Genomic DNA, 18,880 nt, shown 5'->3' on the forward strand with positions numbered 1-18,880 from the left:
GAACAGGGCAACCAGAATATATGCCATCTTGGAGTGGGGGGTCGGGTAGAAATGGGGAGAAAATTTGTAATTCAAACTATTGTGAAAATCAATGCTGAAAACTAAATATGTTAAATAAATAAATTTAAATTTAAATTAAAAATTTAATTCAAAGAAAAAAAAAGAAGTGGGGCCTCTAAGTGGCATAGTGGGTAGATGCCAAGCCTGGTATCAGGAAGATTCCTCTTCATAAGTTCAAATCAGGTCTCAGATACTTCCTAGCTGTGTGACTCTGGCCAAATCACTTAGCACTGTTTGCCTCAACTTCTCATCTGTAAAAATGAACTGGAAAAGGAACCGGCGAACCACTCCATTAGGTCTGCCAAGAAGACCCGAAATGAGGTCACCAAGAGTTGGACATGACTGAAACGACTCAACAACAATAACAACATATTGTAAGAGGCAAGACCATATCCGCGTATTTCTAGGCCAGTCTGGTTCTGGTTTAAACCCCAATGCATGAACTGAGACAGAATCATAATGGAAGTGTTCTGGAGAAAACCAAAACATAAGGTGAATGTCTGAAACCATTGGTGTCTCTTAGAGAGGTTCTGAATGGAAATAACTCATAACCACATCCAACCATCCCAGAAAACTAGGATGGAAAGAAGACTCTTAATCCTCAAAATTCTCCATGCTATTTTATATACTCTCTAGCATATGCCTCCATCAGGAAATGAAGTTCCCCGTCTGCAGATATGGGTTCCAATTCATGAGTATTTCATGTCATATTATTTGGATTTATGCCTACTACACTACTTCTAGGCCATCTCCAAGCAATACTGTCTTCCTTTTCCCGCTATCACTTCTCCTAATTCTCTCTCTGAGAATAGTAATCAAACAACCCTGCCATTCCTGGTAAGGATAATTTAATCAATATTCCTATTACACCAATGTCCATTCATTCTGACATATCTTTCTAAAACATTCCTCCCAGGCCACCGATCTCCACTATTTGTTGTCTTGCCTTATTTAATTGTAAATTCCTTGAGGGCAAGTACCATCTTGCTTGTTTGTATTTCTATCACTAGTACTTAACACGGTACTTGCCACATAGTAACCACTTAAAATTCTTTGTCTTTCATTTCTTCACTTAAATTATTTACTTGATTTCTCTGTTACCTCCTCAAGACTTGAAATTGATGTCCTCTAAATGATCCTCTTTTAATTAAAACTCCCAAATAAGTATTCATGCAGGTGATACTCCCTAAAGGGAGGTATACTCCCTAAAATAGATATCTAATCCTCACAAAATGAGATATTCAGTAGGATACAATTGAGAGAGAACTATGCTTACATAATTTGTGTATGTTTCTGATAGTTGGATACAAGGAGAATCAAATATAACTTCAATGTTAGAACAAGACAATATCCATTAATTTCTAATTTTCCTTTTCTGACAAATGGACCTTATTATCTCCATAGTAAATATATTTTGTTGAAATTAAATTGTATTATTCACTCAGCCGAGCCCCACCTTCAAAAAAATTGTTGAAGTACCTAAAATGTATTTAAAAATAAATCATAAATAATTGTTTATCTATGCATATCTAGCTTGATCTGTTAAAGACTTCTGATTACTTGATGATTTCTATTTAGAAAGACTGGTTCATTTTTATGATTAAGAAAAACAAACAAAAACCAAAAAACAACTGCTGCTTACCCAATGACTGTTCCCCTTAGGTTGAGATAAGACGGGAAAAAATAAACATTTCAAAGCACTCTACCTTTTTTTTTTTAAATTAGAATATACTGCAACTTTAAAAAATATTTTTATGTTGCACTAAAGTTGTAATTAGATTTCAATTAAAGTCAAATGTATAAGCTGACTGTACTGTTGATTTGTTGAGTTTTTAAAGTACTGGCCATCTCTGGGGGAATAAAAATCTTTAGCAAACACACTAAAATGGAGACTAGGACTTTGCAGAGGAAACTGAATTAACAGTAAGAAAAGTGAATTCTGCAACAATTGGAATTTATGTCCCCTAAATGTTCCTTTTTTAATTAAAACTCCCAAATAAGTATTTTGTGGAGGTAATATAAAACATTTCCCTACATATTAGATCACTGCTCATTGTTTTCATTGCTCCATGGTTAGCTCTGGGTGAGATTGTATGGTCAGTGAAGCTTGTCTTTGTTACTGTCCCTTTCTCCCCTCCATTCAGTTTTTAATCGACTTTCCATGATATCCCTTCTTTTAGCAACCAAGGTTCATATGCTTCCCTCTTTTCCCAGAATCTTACACACTGACATCTCAGGAAACAGATATTTGAGGAACAGGTCTATTCCTAGGAAGAATACGCAAACGACTATATGTTCTGAATGTGGAATTACTGGGAAGATAGTGATAACCTATGCTCTTTCCCAACTCAATATTTAATGCATTGGGAACCAAACATTTTTTAATTAAAGATTCTGATTTCTGCTAAAATGCAGTTAGCCTTTACGTGTGTTCATAGTAAAAGTTATCACCTATGTAAAACTTACTGTGAATGAAATATAAAAGGACTTTGATAAGAATTTGAAAATTCAAGTAAGTGGTGAAGATCATGAATGTACATGCATAGAGTATTTATAGAATGTGTGAAGGGGATCACTCCCTGCCCCCCAAAAAGTAGGGCAGGCTAGGGCCTTCTAAGGTTTGAGGGAGCTCAAGATAAACATCTATCACAATTTTTTTGGAGCTGATTCTGCTCGACCTCTCATTCTTTTATTTGCCTTTGTTCTATCCCAATTATCAAAATATACCTAGGTTCTTTTCCATTGTTGTTCAGCCAGCTATTAGAATAGAAATCAATCTGATAATCAAATCTCTAAATGAGGTACTGATAACTGATAATGGCTTAGTGTCATACCTCCTAAGGGTATTGAAGTCAAAAGACTTTGTCCAGGAAAACTGGGGCAAAATGATGGTGAAATTAAAAGAACTTTCTATTACATTTTAATGGACTACAGAGGATACTTAGCATTTTATTGATCACAAGGCTTAGAGTCAAGTAGAACTTGAGTTCAAATCTGCCCACACCTGGCCAAGTTAGTTAACCCCTGTTTGCCTCAGTTTTATCAGCTGTAAAATGGGGATAATAATAATGCCTAACTCCCAGGGTTGTTGTGAGGATTAAATTGAGATAAGTGTAAAGTGCTTAGCATAGTGCCTGGCTATAGAAATACTATCATTATTTTCTCAGGGATTTACATGAAAAAAATCACATTCAATACCTTTACAGATACAATTATAAATCATGCTTTTAAAAATAAAAAATGAAATAAAATAAAATAAGAAACAAGAGATACTCAGTGCTCAAGATTAGGAAATGTTTATATAATGAAAACAAAGTTCTAATTTTGATGGTAATCAAACTATCTAATGAATACTATACAGAACTCGATAAAATAATAACAAAATTATGTTAGAGGAAAATAAGATCTGGAATATCAAAAGAAATAACAAAGAAAAAGGAGGAACTCTTTTGTCCATGGTGTCTATTTGCAATAGATTTTATTAGGTGTATGCATGAATGAATGCAATATTAACGTTTTGACTTATTTCTGTGGCCCATATATGAGAAGATGCTTTTGTCTACGCTGCTATGGGGCTTCCCTGCTACAATCCTTCTTCCTAAATGTGCACCCATCCTATGTCTCACATAATAGTTTCATTAACAGATGAAAATGCGCTGTCATTCATCATGTATCAAAAGTGCATGTTTGTATTTGGATGACATGAACAAAACAGATAATAGATATTTTCTCTTAACCCCATGACATCTCAAACCCCTTCAAAACTGAATGCATATGCCAAAGATAAAGCAACTTTAGCTGACACCCAGAATCCACAAAAGGTCAAAATAAAAACAAAACAAGAATTATGAACTGAACCTCACCAACCCCAAATTCACTAGGTGTTTCTCCCCCACCTTCCATGCTACTGACAGTGAGCTGCACAAGAAGATCCAAGGACCTAGCACCAGTTTACAGCAAAACCCACCCACAAATCGCACACTCCTACATGGAAAGATGATCTTTGTAAATCATGAGATCTTTCTCAGTATTACCATAGTTGAAGGGAATATATACACACATAGATAGACAGGGTGAGTTGAATATGAAGGGATGATAACTAAAAAAAATAAAATAAAGTTAAAGGGTGAGAGAGGAATATATTGGGAGAAGCATAAAGGGAGAGATTGAAGGGTCTAAATTATCTCATGTAAAAGTGGCAAGAAAAGCTGCTGTAATGGAAGGGAAGAGGGGATAGGTGAAAGAGAATGAGTGAATCTTGCTCTCATCGGATTTGACTTAAGGAGGGAATAATATAATCACTCAATTGGATATCTTACCCTACAGAAAAGTAGAGGGAAAGGGGATAAGAAAGGAAGGGGATAATAGAAGGGAGGGCAGATGGGGGAGGAGGGAAGGTGGGGAGGGAAGAAGAGAGAGAATTTGGAACTCAAACTTCTAAAACCAAATATTAAAAAAATTTACATGCAACTGGGAAATAAGATATACAGGCAATGGGGTATAGAAATCTACCTTGCCCTACAAGAAAGTAAGGGGAAAGGGGATTGGCGTGATAGAAGGGAGGGCAGGCTGGGGAAAGGGGCAATCAGAATACATGGCATCTTGGGGTGGGTGGGAGGGCAGAGATGGGGAGAAAATTTGTAACTCAAAATCTTGTGGAATGTTCAAAACTAAAAATAAATTTAAAAAAATTGAAAAATTGAAAAAGAGAGGAGGCAGAGCCAAAATAGCAAAGAAAAGGTAGTAACTTGCATGAGCTCTCCAAATTCCCCTCCAAAAAACTTTAAATATTCTCTCAAAACAACTTCTAGAGTGGCAGATTCCAAAAAAGGACATGGTTAAAGAATTTTCCATACCTACCTAGACAACTTAGAAGGAACGCAGAAAAGTCAGTCTCACTCACACAAAAACACAGTGCAGGTGGTGTCCAGCAAAGCCAGTGGGTGGCTTCTAGCTCCAGCATAAGTGAGCAACCAAAGTCCAACCTAGAGCAGCAGGCAAAGTGGGTCAGCTGTGAATACTCCAGCCCCTGCGGCAACAGGTGAGTGGTCAGGCCATGCAGGTCTGGTGATTCAGGGTAGCAGTTTCCATACAGGGCATGGAGGTCCCAGAAATTAAAAGAATGCACCAATCACCTCCTGAAAGAGATCCCAAAATGAAAACTACCAGGAACATTACAGTCAAACTCCAGAAATCTCAGGTCAAGGAGAAAATACTGTAAGCAGCCTGAAAGAAATAATTGAAATATCACGGAGCCACAGTCAGGATTACACAGGATCTGGCAGCCTCTCCATTAAAGGGTCAAAGGGCTTGGAACATGATAGTCTTCCAGAATATCAAAGACAAAAGACCTTGGATTACAACCAAGAATCACATACACAGCAAAAGTAAACATAATCCTTTGGGGGGTAAATGGACATTCAATGAAATGGGGGACTTCAAACATTCCTGGCAAAAAGACCAGAGCTAAACAGAAAATTCAACTTTCAGTTACAAGAGAAGCATAAAAAGGTAAACAGGAAAAACAAAACATAAGTTATTAAATAAGGTTAAACTGTTTATATCCCTACACAGGAAGATGACATTTGTAACTCTGAAGAACTGTATCACTATTAGGACAGTTAGAAGTTGCATACATAGACAATGGGTGTAGGTATAAATTAACTTTGGTGGGATAATAGGTTTTTAAACAAATAAGAGGTGAGAAAGAGAGTGGCACTGAGAGAAGAGGAAGGAGAGAGGTATAATGGGGTAGATTATCTCACATGAAGAGGTGCAAAACACTTATTACAATGGAGGGATGAGTATTGCTAGAACCTAACTCTCTTTGACTCAAAGATGGAATGACATACATACTTAATTGGGTATAGAAATCTGTATTACCATATAGAGTAACAGATGGGGAGGGTGACAAGAAAAGGGGGTTGCTGAGAGAAGCAAAGACAAATTGAAGGAGGCAGTGAACACTAGTGAGGAGGAACAGGGTGAAAGGGGAGAGAAAGAAAAGTATAAACCAGGAGAAACTAGGATAGAGGAAAATACAAAGTTAGTAATCATTATGGTGAATGTGAAAGATATAAACTAACCCATAAAATGGAAATGGATGGCAAGATGAGTTAAAAATCAGAATCCTACTTATACCCTTGCAGACTGGTTTCATGCGGTTTGTCCTGCCGTGAAACCCACTAATTGCTTCTAATAGTGAGGTGGCTTGTGACTACCTTTTCCTACAACATAGCCACAAGATATATTTCAGTATTGAATACTCAAGGACAAATGGCAGCAAGACTTTTTCTGTAGCTCAACAACCTTGTACTACTACCAAATGACTTTCCCTCTGAGCATCTTGTTAACATAGGCCAGCTGTAGCATAACATCTACATGGGTGATGTCACTTAAATAAAGCATATAAGTGAAAGAACTAGCTATTGCCATAAAAACAGGCCTGTTTTCAGTGCAACGCAACATTGCAAAAAATATGCTGCAGTCTAATAGGAATTTTAATTGATCTATTGTGAAAAAAAAATCTTTCAGTTTGAAAATGAGTTTCAAAAGGAATATTCAGGTTATTTAACTTTGTTTTTAAATGGCTGCATCTGAAATATATATATATATATATATATATATATATATATATATATATATATATATATATATATATTTAAAATTCAACTACTTCATCACTTACTAAATAGGTATTCTGAACTTGGGTTTGGTAAAGCAACCTTTTTAACCTGCTGTTCTACTACCACAGACATTTGGCTTCTGGTTTCCTGAAAAGAAAAATTGATTTTTTTTTAAAATAGGAAGCCTTTGTGCACTGCCAATTTTTCTGTTTGGGGAAATCTAAGGACTCTCTGTGGTTAGATTTATGGAAGAAATGTGGATTTGATAAACTAGTGCCTATGATTTACTTAACTTATGTTTGATATATAGTAGGGTTTTACGAATGTGGATTTTTTTTTGTGCCAACAGCTCTGAACTGTCACTTAAATGTAAGCAGAAAGCTTTGAGCTCTGCTTCCAAAGTTATTTAATTTTTCCAGTGTTTGGATGTTATTTTTTGTAAGTGTGTTAATAAAAAGTGTAAAAATTAGAAAATATAAATATTCTTAACTCTTAAAAAAAATCATAATCCTACAATACTTTGTTTAAAAGAAATACATTTGAAGCAAAGAGTCACACAAAGAGTGAAGATAAAAGTCTAGAGCAGGATATATTATGTATCAGCTGAAACTAAAAAAAATAATAAATGAATAAAAATTAAAAGAAAACCAGGGGGAACAGTCATGATCTCAGACAAAGCAAAAGCAAAAATAGCTCTAATTAAAAGAAGATTTGGTAGGAAACTATATCTTGCTAAAAGGTACTGTAAAAGATGAAGTAATATCAATACTAAATTTATATGCACTAAATGATATAGAATCTGCATTTTTAAAGAAGTTAAATGAGGTACAGAAGGAAATAGGCAGTAAAACTATTCTATTGGTGGACCTCAACTTTCCCCTGCTAGAGCCAGATAAATCTAACCACAAAATAACCAAGAAAGAAATCATGGAAATGAATAAAATTTTAGGAAAGATACATATGATAGACCTGTTAGACATGGTAAATCATTAGATAGGAGAAAACTGAATGAGGATAAAAAGAAATATACATAGTTTAGTGGTACATGGCAACTATACAGAAACTGTCCATGTATTGGGGGAAAAAGTCTCAAATGCAGAAGGGCAGAAACAGTAAATGCATTATTTTATATAATAATACCATAAAATTATATTTAATAAGGGCACACGTAAAGATAGATTAAAAATTGATTGGTAAACAAATATTCCTAAAAAGTGAATATATCAAAGAATAAATCATAAAAATAATCAATAATTTCATTAAAGAGGATGACAACAATGATACGACATTCCAAAATTTATGGGATAGGGCCAAAGCAGTACTGCGGGGGGTGGCAGGGGGAGGATGGAATTTATATCTCTAAATGCTTACATCAACAAACTAGAGAAAGAACAGATCAATAAATTGGGCATGCAAATAAAAACAACAACAACAACCTAGAAAAAGAACAAATTAGACATCAACTTAAAAATCCTGAAAATCAAAGGAGAAATTAATAAAATTGAAAGTTAAGAAAACCATTGAATTAAAAAAAATCTAGGTCAAGGACTTCAGGATCGATACCTTCAGAGCAGGAGCTGGACCTGGAGGAGTCCACGCCCTTGCTGCCACCCTTGGCCTCGCCATGCCTTCGTCCATCTTCGCAGATGTGATCCAGGCACAGCCGGTCTTAGTCTTCAAGCTCACTGCAGACTTCCGGGATGACGCAGACCCCCGCAAGGTCAACCTAGGAGTGGGCGCATATCGCACAGATGATTCCCAGCCCTGGGTTTTGCCAGTAGTGAGAAAGGTGGAACATCAGATCGCTAGAGATGATGCTCTAAAACATGAGTACTTGCCTATCTTGGGATTGCCAGAATTCTGAAGCAATGCTTCTCGAATTGCTCTTGGGGATGACAGCCTAGCCATCAAGGAGAAGCGGATAAGAAGTGTGCAGGCTTTGGGGGTAACAGGCGCCCTTCAAGTTGGGGCTGAGTTCTTACTCAAGGGGTACAATGGAAGAAACAATGCAGCCACTCCTGTCTATGTGTCTTCTCCAACCTGGGAAAATCATAATGGTGTGTTTACTGTTGCTGGCTTTATGGACATCCGAATATATCATTATTGGGATGTAGCTAAGAGAGGGCTTGACCTTCAGGGCCTGCTGCAAGATATGGAGAATGCTCCAGAGTTCTCTATCATTGTCCTTCATGCCTGTGCATATAACCCCACTGGCACTGATCCAACTCCAGAGCAATGGGAGAAGATTGCTGCTATCATGAAGCGCTGACTTCTGTTCCCTTCCTTCGACTCAGCCTATCAAGGTTTTGCATCTGGAGACTTAGACAAGGATGCCTGGGCTGTCCGCTATTTTGTGAATGAGGGCTTTGAGCTTTTCTGTGCTCAATCCTTCTCCAAGAACTTCGGGCTCTACAATGAGTAGGTGGGGAACCTGACCATGGTTGGGAAAGATAGTGATAATGTCCTGCGTGTCCTTTCCCAGATGGAGAAGATTGTACTTGTCTTGTGGTCCAACCCTCCTGCTCAGGGAGCTCGGATAGTGGCCACTACCCTTTCCAGCCCTGAGCTCTTTACTATGTGGAAAGAAAATGTTAAAACAATGGCTGACCGGATTCTGTTAATGAGAGCCGAACTCAGCTCACGCCTTGAAGCCCTTGGCACCCCAGGAACCTGGAATCACATCACTGACCAGATTGGAATGTTCAGTTTTACAGGGTTAACTACTAAGCAAGTGGAATATCTGATCAATGAAAGGCGCATCTACCTACTGCCAAGTGGCCGAATCAACATGTGTGGCCTGACCACAAAGAATCTGGATTATGTGGCTACCTCCATCCATGAAGCCATCACTAAGTCCAGTGAAGAAGCACCAACCCAACCAGTACCACCAAAGCTGCTGTCTATCATGTGTGTGTATCCCCTGCTTGCACGAACTCATTATCTATATAGCGTAATAGTGACAATCAAAGGACTGAAATGACTACAGTGGTGGGATACCAGTGTTTGGTGTTGACATGATTTGAGATTGCCCAGGATTAGGGCCCTTCTAGAGACCCCTGCAAAATGAATATTTTTGATTTAAAGGCAAAAAAAGAAAAGAAGAAAAAACTCCCATATTATTTTGATCATTATGTGAGTTGAGAATGTTGACCCACCCTCCCGAAATCAGTGTGTTCATAGTTCATTTGCTTCTGTGTGAGTATTGTAAAGGATAGATCATATCAAATCATTTATTCTTGGGGCAAACCTAACCCCGAAGATCAAGTGAGCAGAAGAGCTCTGTGATTGTAGCCATTGGCGATGCCATTAAAAACAACAACAACAACAAAAATTAAAAATTAAAAAAAATAAAAAAAATATCTAGGAGTTGGTTTTATGAAAAAATATAATAAAAAAATCATTGGTACTCTGATTTTTTAAAAAAGAAAGACATAAATCAAATTACCAGTATCAAAAATGAAAGGATAAGTTCACCACCAAAAAAGAGCAAATTAAAACAATAATTACAAGCTATTTTGTCTAATTGTATGCCAATAAATCTGACAGTCTAAGTAAAATGGAAGCATTTCTACAAAAAAAAAAAATAAATTGCCCACAATAAGTGAAGAAGAAATAGTGTGCTTATATAACCATATCCTAGAAAAAGAAATTGAACAAGCCATCATAGTACTCCTTAAGAAAAGAATCGACAGAGTCTGACAGATTTACAAGAAAATTTTATCCAACATATAAAGAATAATTAATTCCAAATATTATATAAACTATTTGGAAAAAAAGATGTGAAGGACTAATACTAAATTTCTTGATGCCTAAACTAGGAAAAGCCAAAACATGGAAAAGAAAATTATAGACCAGTTTCCATAATGAATATTGATGCAAAACATACATAAATAAAATACTAACAAGGAGATTACAGCAATATATCAGTATTATCATATACCATTACCAGGTAAAATTTATAGGAGTTATGCAGAGTTCATTTAATATTAGGAAAACTATCAGCATAACTGACCATATCAATAACAAAACCAATAGAGATCATAAGATTATCTCAATTGATAGTAAAAGCCCTTGACAAAATACAACATAGAAAACATAGAGAGCCTAGGAATAAATGGAATTTTCCTTCAAATGATAAGTGGTATCTAAAACCATCAGCAAGCATTTTCTGTAATGGAGATAAACTAAAACCTTCTGAATAAGAACAAGGGTGAAGCCATGATGCCCACTATCACCAATATTATTCAATATTTTCCTTGAAATGTTAGCTATAGCACTAAGAGAAGAAAATTGAAAAAAATAGAATGGGCAATGAGGAAATGAAACTTTTACTCTTTTCAGAAGATATGATGGTATACTTAAAGAATCCTAGAGAATTAACTGAAAAAAAAAACTATTTGAAATAATTAACAACTTCAGCATAATTGCGGGATAGAAAATAAACCCATATAAATCATTAACATTTCTATAAATTACCAACAAAGTCTGGCCATAAGAGACAGAAAGACAAATTTCTTTTAAAATAATTTTAAACAGTACAAAATATTTGGGAGTCTACCTGCCAAGGCAAACCTAGGAACTGTATGAATACAATTGCAAGACACTTTTCTCACAAATAAGGTCAGATCTAGACAATTAGAAAAATATAAATTGTTCATGGGTAGGCCAAGCCAATATAAAGAAGATGACAATTTCACCTAAATTAATTTACATATTAATGCCATAGCAAAAATTACATTAAATGGTTAGAAAAATCATAACAAAATTCATCCAGAAGAGCAGAATATCAAGGGACTTTACATCAACATATTTTTTCTGTAAAAGTCAGAAACCTGACAAGTCTTTAGTAAGTCAGTCAGAAGTGTGATCCATGCTTCCGATGGTAATTCCCCAGAGGAATATGTCTTTTTGGTCCTTTGAGGGTTGCCAGATTGGTCTTACGATATTCTTGCATAAGAATATACTTAGTCTCTTTGGTATTATTTTTCTGTACAATTCTAAGGAAACAAACAAAAAAGAGCACTTCCTTTACTCACATATAATATTTCTTTTTGCTGGAAGGGACCTATCTATGACTTTTCTAACAGGCAAGGTTTTTTTTTTTTTTTCTGCCCTAAAATCCACATTCAATCTCCTTGATATCAAACTTCCTTATTTTTCATTCAATTTCAGATCTTCACCAACTACTGCTACTTAGAAAGAGAGGGCATTTCATGTCCTATATCCTAATCTCAGTGTCCCTATATTTTTGCAAGAACAAACTGACCAAGAGCATAGCCAGATGGTATAGTGGATAGAGCACTGGGCCTGGAGTCTGTAAGACTCCTATTCCCTATTTCAAATCTGGCCTCAGATACTAGCTGTGTGACCCTGGGAAAGTCACTTAACACTGTTTACCCTGCTTTCTGCATCTGTAAAATGAACTGGCAAAGGAAAATGTCAAACCTCTCTAGTATCTTTGTGAAGAAAAAAGCCAAAAGGGGTCACAAATTCAGACAAAACTGAACAACACAACACTAAAATAAATAATTCGCAAAACAAAGTAAGCAAAACCAAGCAAAATAACAATAATGATAATAACAATGCCAACAATAATATTAAAAATGCCACCACCAGAGCAATAAAGAAAAAAATAACCCCCCCCAATGAACTCTTTGCCTGGCCCTGATCTTAATGTGAATTAACTTTGAAACTTCCCAATCCTTTTCGGTATTCTCATAATATTCTTATTTTAAGTTAATTCTCTGGGATGACTCCTAAAGTCAGGAGACCCCTGTGTGAGCATCCAGTTCAAAAATATCACAATACGTATTAAACATGTGCTCACTTAAGAAAAGAGTATAAAATTTTGTCTGTAGCAAATAAATATGCTAGTGATTAAAGATGTAATTAAAATTATTTTTTTATTTAATTTATTTAATATATTTAGTTTTCAGCATTGATTTTCACAAGAGTTTGAATTACAAATTTTCTCCCCATTTCTACCCTCACCCCCACTCCAAGATGGCATATATTCTGGTTGCCCTGTTCCCCAGTCAGCCCTCCCTTCTGTCACCTCACTCCCCTCCCATCCCGTTTTCCCTTCCTTTCTTGTAGGGCAAGATAAATTTCTATGCCCCATTGCCTGTGTATCTTATTTTCTAGTTGCATGCAATAACTTTTTTGTTGTTGTTGTTTTTGAGCATGTTTTTAAAACTTTGAGTTCCAAATTCTTTCCCCTCTTCCCTTCCCACCCACCCTCCCTAAGAAGTCAAGCAATTCAACATAGGCCACATGCATATCATTAGGTATAACCTTTCCACAATACTCATGTTGTGAAAGACTAACTATATTTTGCTCCTTCCTAACCTATCACCCTTTATTGAATTTTCTCCCTTGAACCTGTCCCTGTTCGAAAGTGTTTGTTTTTGATTACCTCCTCCCCCATCTGCCCTCCCTTCTATCATCCCCCTTTTTATCTTCTTCCTCCTTCTTTCCTGTAGGGTAAGATACCCAATTGAGTGTGTATGGTATTCCCTCCTCAGGTCCAATCTGATGAGAGCAAGATTCACTCATTCTTCTCACCTGCCTTCTCTTCTCTTCCTACAGAACTGCTTTTCCTTGGCACTTTTATGCAAGATAATTTACCCCATTCTATCTCTCCCTTTCTCCCTCTCTCAATATATTCTTCACTCATCCCTTAATTTGATTTTGTTTCTTTTAGATATCATTCCTTCATCTTCAACTCACCCTGTGCCCACTCTCTCTCTCTGTCTCTCTCTCTATGTGTATATATATATATATATATATATATATATATATATATATATATATATATATATGTGTGTATACACACACACACACACACACACATATATATATATATATACACACACACACACAGACACATATGTGTACATATGTGCATATTCCTTTCAGCTACCCTAATACTGAGGTCTCATGAATCATAATACACATCATCTTTCCAGGTAGGAATGTAAACAAAACAGTTCAACTTTAGTAAGTCCCTTGCGATTTCTTTTTCTTGATTACGTTTTCATGCTTCTCTTGATTCTTGTGTTTGAAAGTCAAATTTTCTATTCAGCTCTGGTCTTTTCACTGAGAAAGCTTGAAAGTCCTCTATTTTATTGAAAATCCATATTTTGCCTTGGAGCATGATACTCAGTTTTGCTGGGTAGGTGATTCTAGGTTTTAATCCTAGCTCCATTGACCTCCAGAATATCATATTCCAAGCCCTTCGATCTCTTAATATAGAAGCTGCCAGATCTTGGATTATTCTGATTGGGTTTCCACAATATTCAAATTGTTTCTTCCTGGCTGCTTGTAGTATTTTCTCCTTGATCTGGGAGCTCTGGAATTTGGCGACAATATTCCTAGGAGATTTCCTTTGGGGATCTATTGGAGGAGGCGATTGGTGGATTCTTTCAATTTCTATTTTGCCCTGTGGCTCTAGAATATTAGGGCAGTTCTCCTTGATAATTTCTTTAAAGATGATATCTAGACTCTTTTTTTGATCATGGCTTTCAGGTAGTCCAATAATTGTTAAATTATCTCTCCTGGTTCTATTTTCCAGGTCAGTGGTTTTTCCATTGTTTTTCATGGTTTTCTCGCATCCTTCTCATTTCTCTTCTCAATTTTTCCTCTACTTCTCTAACTTGCTTTTCCAAATCCTTTTTGAGCTCTTCCACGGCCTGAGACAAGTTCATGTTTTTCTTGGAGGCTTTTGTTGTAGGCTCTTTGACTTTGTTGACTTCTTCTGGCTGTATGTTTTGGTCTTCTTTGTCATCAAAGAAAGATTCCAAAGTCAGAGACTGAATCTGGGTGCATTTTCACTGCCTGGCCATGTTCCCAGCCAACTTACTTGACCTTTGGGATTTTCAGTGGGGTATGACTGCCTGTAGAGTAAAGAGTACTATGTTCCAATCTTGAGGGGATGTGCTGCAACACCAGCACTCCTCCTTCCCCAAGAACCCTCAACCCGGACTGGACTCAGATCTTCAGCAGGCTCTGCACTCCTGCTCTGATCTGTCACTTAATTCCTCCCACCAGGTGGGCTTGGGGCCAGAAGCAACTGCAGCTGCAGTTCTGTAGCTGCCCCACCTCCGCTGCCTCTGGGGCAGTGGCCAAACTGCAAACTCCTTCTTTCACTCTGTCCCCAGCAGCTTTCCCCACTAACCTTCTCTGTTGTCTTCGGTTTTTGTGGGTTGAGAAGTCTGGTAACTGCTGCAGCTCACTGATTCAGGGCACTAGGGCACGCTCTGCCCAGCTCCTGGTGTGGTTGGTCCGCGACGCCCACACTGGGTTCTTCTCCGCTCCCAGCTCCGTGTGGGATAGACCTTACCCAGAGACCATCCAGGCTGTCCTGGGCTAGAGCCCTGCTTCCCTCCGCTATTTTGTGGGTTCTGCAGTTCTTTTCTGTTGTCTTTGGTGTTTGTGGGTTGAGAAGTCTGGTAACTGCTTCAGCTCACTGATTCAGGGCGCTAGGGCCTGCTCCGCCTGGCTCCAGGTCTGGTTGGTCCGCGCGGCCTATGCTGGGCTCTGCTCCGCTCCCCTCCACTCCCAGCTGTGTGTGCAAAAGACCTCACCCAACAACCATCCAGGCTGTCCTGGGCTGGAACCCTGCTTCCCTCTGCTATTTTGTGGGTTCTGCCATTCTAGAATTGGTTCAGAGCCATTTTTTATAGGTTTTTGGAGGAACTTGACGGGGAGCTCATGCTAGTTCCTGCTTTCCAGCTGCCATCTTCGCTCTGCCTCCTCTAATTAAAATTATAATACACAATGAAATAGCATTTATATTAGGTAAAATTAAGTCTATCAAATAAAACAGTGAAGTAGGAATATAATCTGTTTAATCATCGGAAGTATTATGGCATTTCTTATGTTTGTAATTCTATTTTAAAATATCTATGGCAAAGTGAGAAAGAAAGTCCAAAGGCTCATATTTAAGATCCTACCTCTAGTAGACTTTTAAGAATTGACTAACCTCATGTGTCACCTTTCGGGGACACTTACCACTCAGGTTGCTACTTAACTCTTTTTACCATTTTTTTTTTCCTAATCATTCTAAGTTCTATGGTTTATTGTAACATTTCATTGTTTATTTACTAAAATTACATTATTTTAATTACTGAATTAGCTCCAACCACAGTTTATTAAATATCAATTTAGTAAATGTAAAACATTTCTTGTAATTAATAATACAATAAAACTGAAATAATAGATATGAAATATATTTTAATAATATAAAGAAGCCTATTATCCTATAAGAAAATTGCTCATCCCCACTCTTTTAGTAATCTTCGATCTCTTCTTGTCTACAGGCTGCTTCTCCGCTCCCTGCAAACATGATCAAGTCTTCCACTTTGTGAAATCAAAACAAAGCAAAACAAAAAACAAAACACAAAACTCATTATTCCCAGTAATTATAAGCCTATATTTCTTGTCCCTTTGTGGGGCTCTATTTTCTTATTCAGTCTGTCCCTTTGCTTATATTGTTTATTAAGAATTAAATTTATTAAAAGTTAGATTGCATGTGTGTGTATGTGAGTTTCAAAATTTGCTTGCGTGTAACTTTTTTCTTGATGCTTAAAATATTCCTCTTTTATTGAATGTCCATCCTTCTCATTAACGATTAGGCTCATGTTTTCAAGTAGGGTTATTTTGGGTTTCACCCTGGGCTCTTTGCTCTAGAATGCACTATTCTATTCCTCTCTGTGGTTTTTAGTGGGTGAAGAATAATCTTCTGTTACTAGAATTTTCTTTCCTTTATCTCTGAATGTCTTTCCACTTTTATCTTGTAGGATTTGCTGTTTGTCATTCGTATTTGAATTTGAAGACTGTGTGTCTTAGAGTTTGCAGAGTAGAATTTTGGGTTTTTCTTGCTGCTTTTGCTACTATTATCATTTCCCCCCTTGCCCCCAGCAATAATCTGTGGATTCTTTCAATTATTACTTTGTTTTTTGTGCTAGGAATTACTGGAAAATTTTCTTGTGTTATTCCTTAATTACAGACTTTAGGTTTTTTTTCACCTGTCATGTTCTTTTGGTAAACTAATATTGTGGTTATTGTTGTTTGTTGTTGTTGTTTTATTTGTTTTAATTTGTCTTGTGTTTCCTATTTTTAAGATCAATGTATTTTCTTGTATACAGCTCATGCTTTCTTTTAATGTTCTTCTTTCAGATTTCTTTTTCTTTTATATACCTATATTTTCAATTAGTTTTTTCTCTCTTTTGTATCTTTATAGAGACTTATCACTATGGATTCATTTTTTCTATCTCCAAATTATTTCTGCTGTACAGATCATAAATTTTATTATTATGATGCTTTTTTCTCTTCTGAACCACCTGGAAACATTCTTATGTGGTTTTATGCTTTGCTGCAAAATCACAGTGTCTTCTGCCTCATCAGATACAGATTTATTTTCCTTTATCTTTCAATATTTATTCATAAAGATTTACAATAATTTGAATTTATTGAAGGCCAACTTTCCTTGTTATTAATATCTTCCATCTTGATTTTTTTAACTTTGCTCAAGATTTTAAACTAAATTTTCTTCTTCCTGAGATCTTGTGTAATTTAAATATTTTTTTTTTCTGCTCATATTCCCCTATTACTCACTCTTTGACTCCTTCCCCTGTGATGTTGGATTCCCTGAATACTGGACCTTGAAGCTATCTCAGCCTCCTCCTTTGCTAAGTAATTCACTTTTTGCTTGCCTCACTACATGCCCTAAGTAACTTCTATGGTCCTGTCTGCAGAAGAACGGGACCCTGAACCTGGCCTCACTGGATATTCTTCCATTTTCCTTTTGGATTGATGAAACGCTGTACACTGCCCAAGTCTCCTTCATTCCTTAGTCCTCTGGCTCAGTGCCACTACTCTATAGTGAGTTCTGATCCCTGGTAAAGCAAGCTTGGGTTTCTCTACCTTTCCTATATGTCAAAGGTAGCAGCAGGAAAGGGCTAGCAGTAGTGAGCTCCTTTGTTTATTGCCATGTAATAGTGGATCAAGGGAGTGGAAAGACAGGAAGAATTTGCTGGCAGAGAGTGAACCACAAGCAGCAGTGGCCGGGAAACAGTTGAGTGGATCCCAAGCCACAAGCCTTTGGGTTTCATTGTACAGCCATGATAGAGCATTGTGTTTGTTGGAGGAGGGTGTGCTGAGTGAGCACTTTGAAGGATTAGAGATTATCCTTCTCTGTTATTGATTCATCAGATTAGGGCTCCTGGTGTATAAGCTTGTGGATACAGCTTTATGTCTTATGTAAAATTCTTATTCTGGAGGAGTGGGGATTTTAAAATAACAGAATGAAGTTCTAGAAATTGCTTCTTCAGTAGATTCATAATCAGGAAAGGGTCTCAATTGACTGGGATAGTTTAAAAGTGGTCTTGTCAACAGTATTTAGAACCTGACAGCCTGTGAAGATTCCTAATAGCTCTTTGATTCTGTCATACTCCTTCAACTGGCAGCTAGTTGGAATAAGATAAGACTGACAGCTACAATTATACAATAGAATCCAGCGTTCTCAGTATCTATACAGAAAACTGTCCATAGAGGCACTTATGTTGGAGTATCTTACCCAATTCCATCCTTGCTAATCAGCAGAATAGATCTTAGGATTTTAGTTACTGTTTCATAATCTCCTACATACACCTGAATTCTCCACGCCTATTGAATTTTATAGCCAGGGTTTAAATAAAGAGCAAGATTAGACAGATTTCAAAAAATTTCTTTACCTAAAGAAAACTTAGACTCCAAAGTAGAACTACTTTATTTCAAATTATATTGAACAGAGGAAATTTAATTATATGTTTTAATAGGAAGGCAACAAAGCGCAATAAAGAGTCATGCCAAGAATTAGTTATTAAATGCTTACTATGTGCCAGGCATTGTGCTAAGCACTGGTGACCAAAAGAAAGGTAGAAATAATCCCTAACTTATAACAGCACACAATCTAATGGTGGAGATAGAGGACACACTTAAGAAACTCAGAAAAGTGTATTATGGGGTATAAAGAAAGACTTCTTGCAGAAAGAGGGATTTTTTTTCTATACAATCCATTTATTTGAAATGCCAACTATATGTAGGATAAAGTCGATGTTACATGCTTTTCAGTAACAGTAGAAAAATAGAACCAGTGAAAACCTTTGTACAACTGTAATGGTACTCAAAAGAGAAATGTATTGTTTTATAAT

At 36.6% G+C, this 18,880-nt stretch overlaps 1 protein-coding gene and 1 pseudogene across 2 annotated transcripts in view; one reads left to right on the forward strand and one right to left on the reverse strand.

Moving 5' to 3' along the window:
- Nucleotides 1-5,281, reverse strand: part of LOC118850605 (sphingolipid delta(4)-desaturase/C4-monooxygenase DES2-like) — a 28,694-nt gene extending 23,413 nt beyond the window's left edge. Inside the window, exon 1 of one of the 2 annotated variants that reach the window (XM_036760143.1) lies at nucleotides 4,921-5,281. The gene's annotated coding sequence lies outside the window, so the exon portion shown is untranslated. Of the gene's footprint in view, nucleotides 1-258; nucleotides 292-4,920 lie in introns of those variants that run through there. The other variant, XM_036760145.1, reaches the window with a different exon arrangement.
- Nucleotides 5,282-8,295: 3,014 nt separating this feature from the next.
- LOC118851268 lies at nucleotides 8,296-9,666 on the forward strand (annotated as a pseudogene).
- Nucleotides 9,667-18,880: the final 9,214 nt, after the last annotated feature.

This window comes from Trichosurus vulpecula, chromosome 5, assembly GCF_011100635.1.
Source record: "Trichosurus vulpecula isolate mTriVul1 chromosome 5, mTriVul1.pri, whole genome shotgun sequence".
In the NCBI taxonomy this organism is placed as follows: Eukaryota; Metazoa; Chordata; class Mammalia; order Diprotodontia; family Phalangeridae; genus Trichosurus; species Trichosurus vulpecula.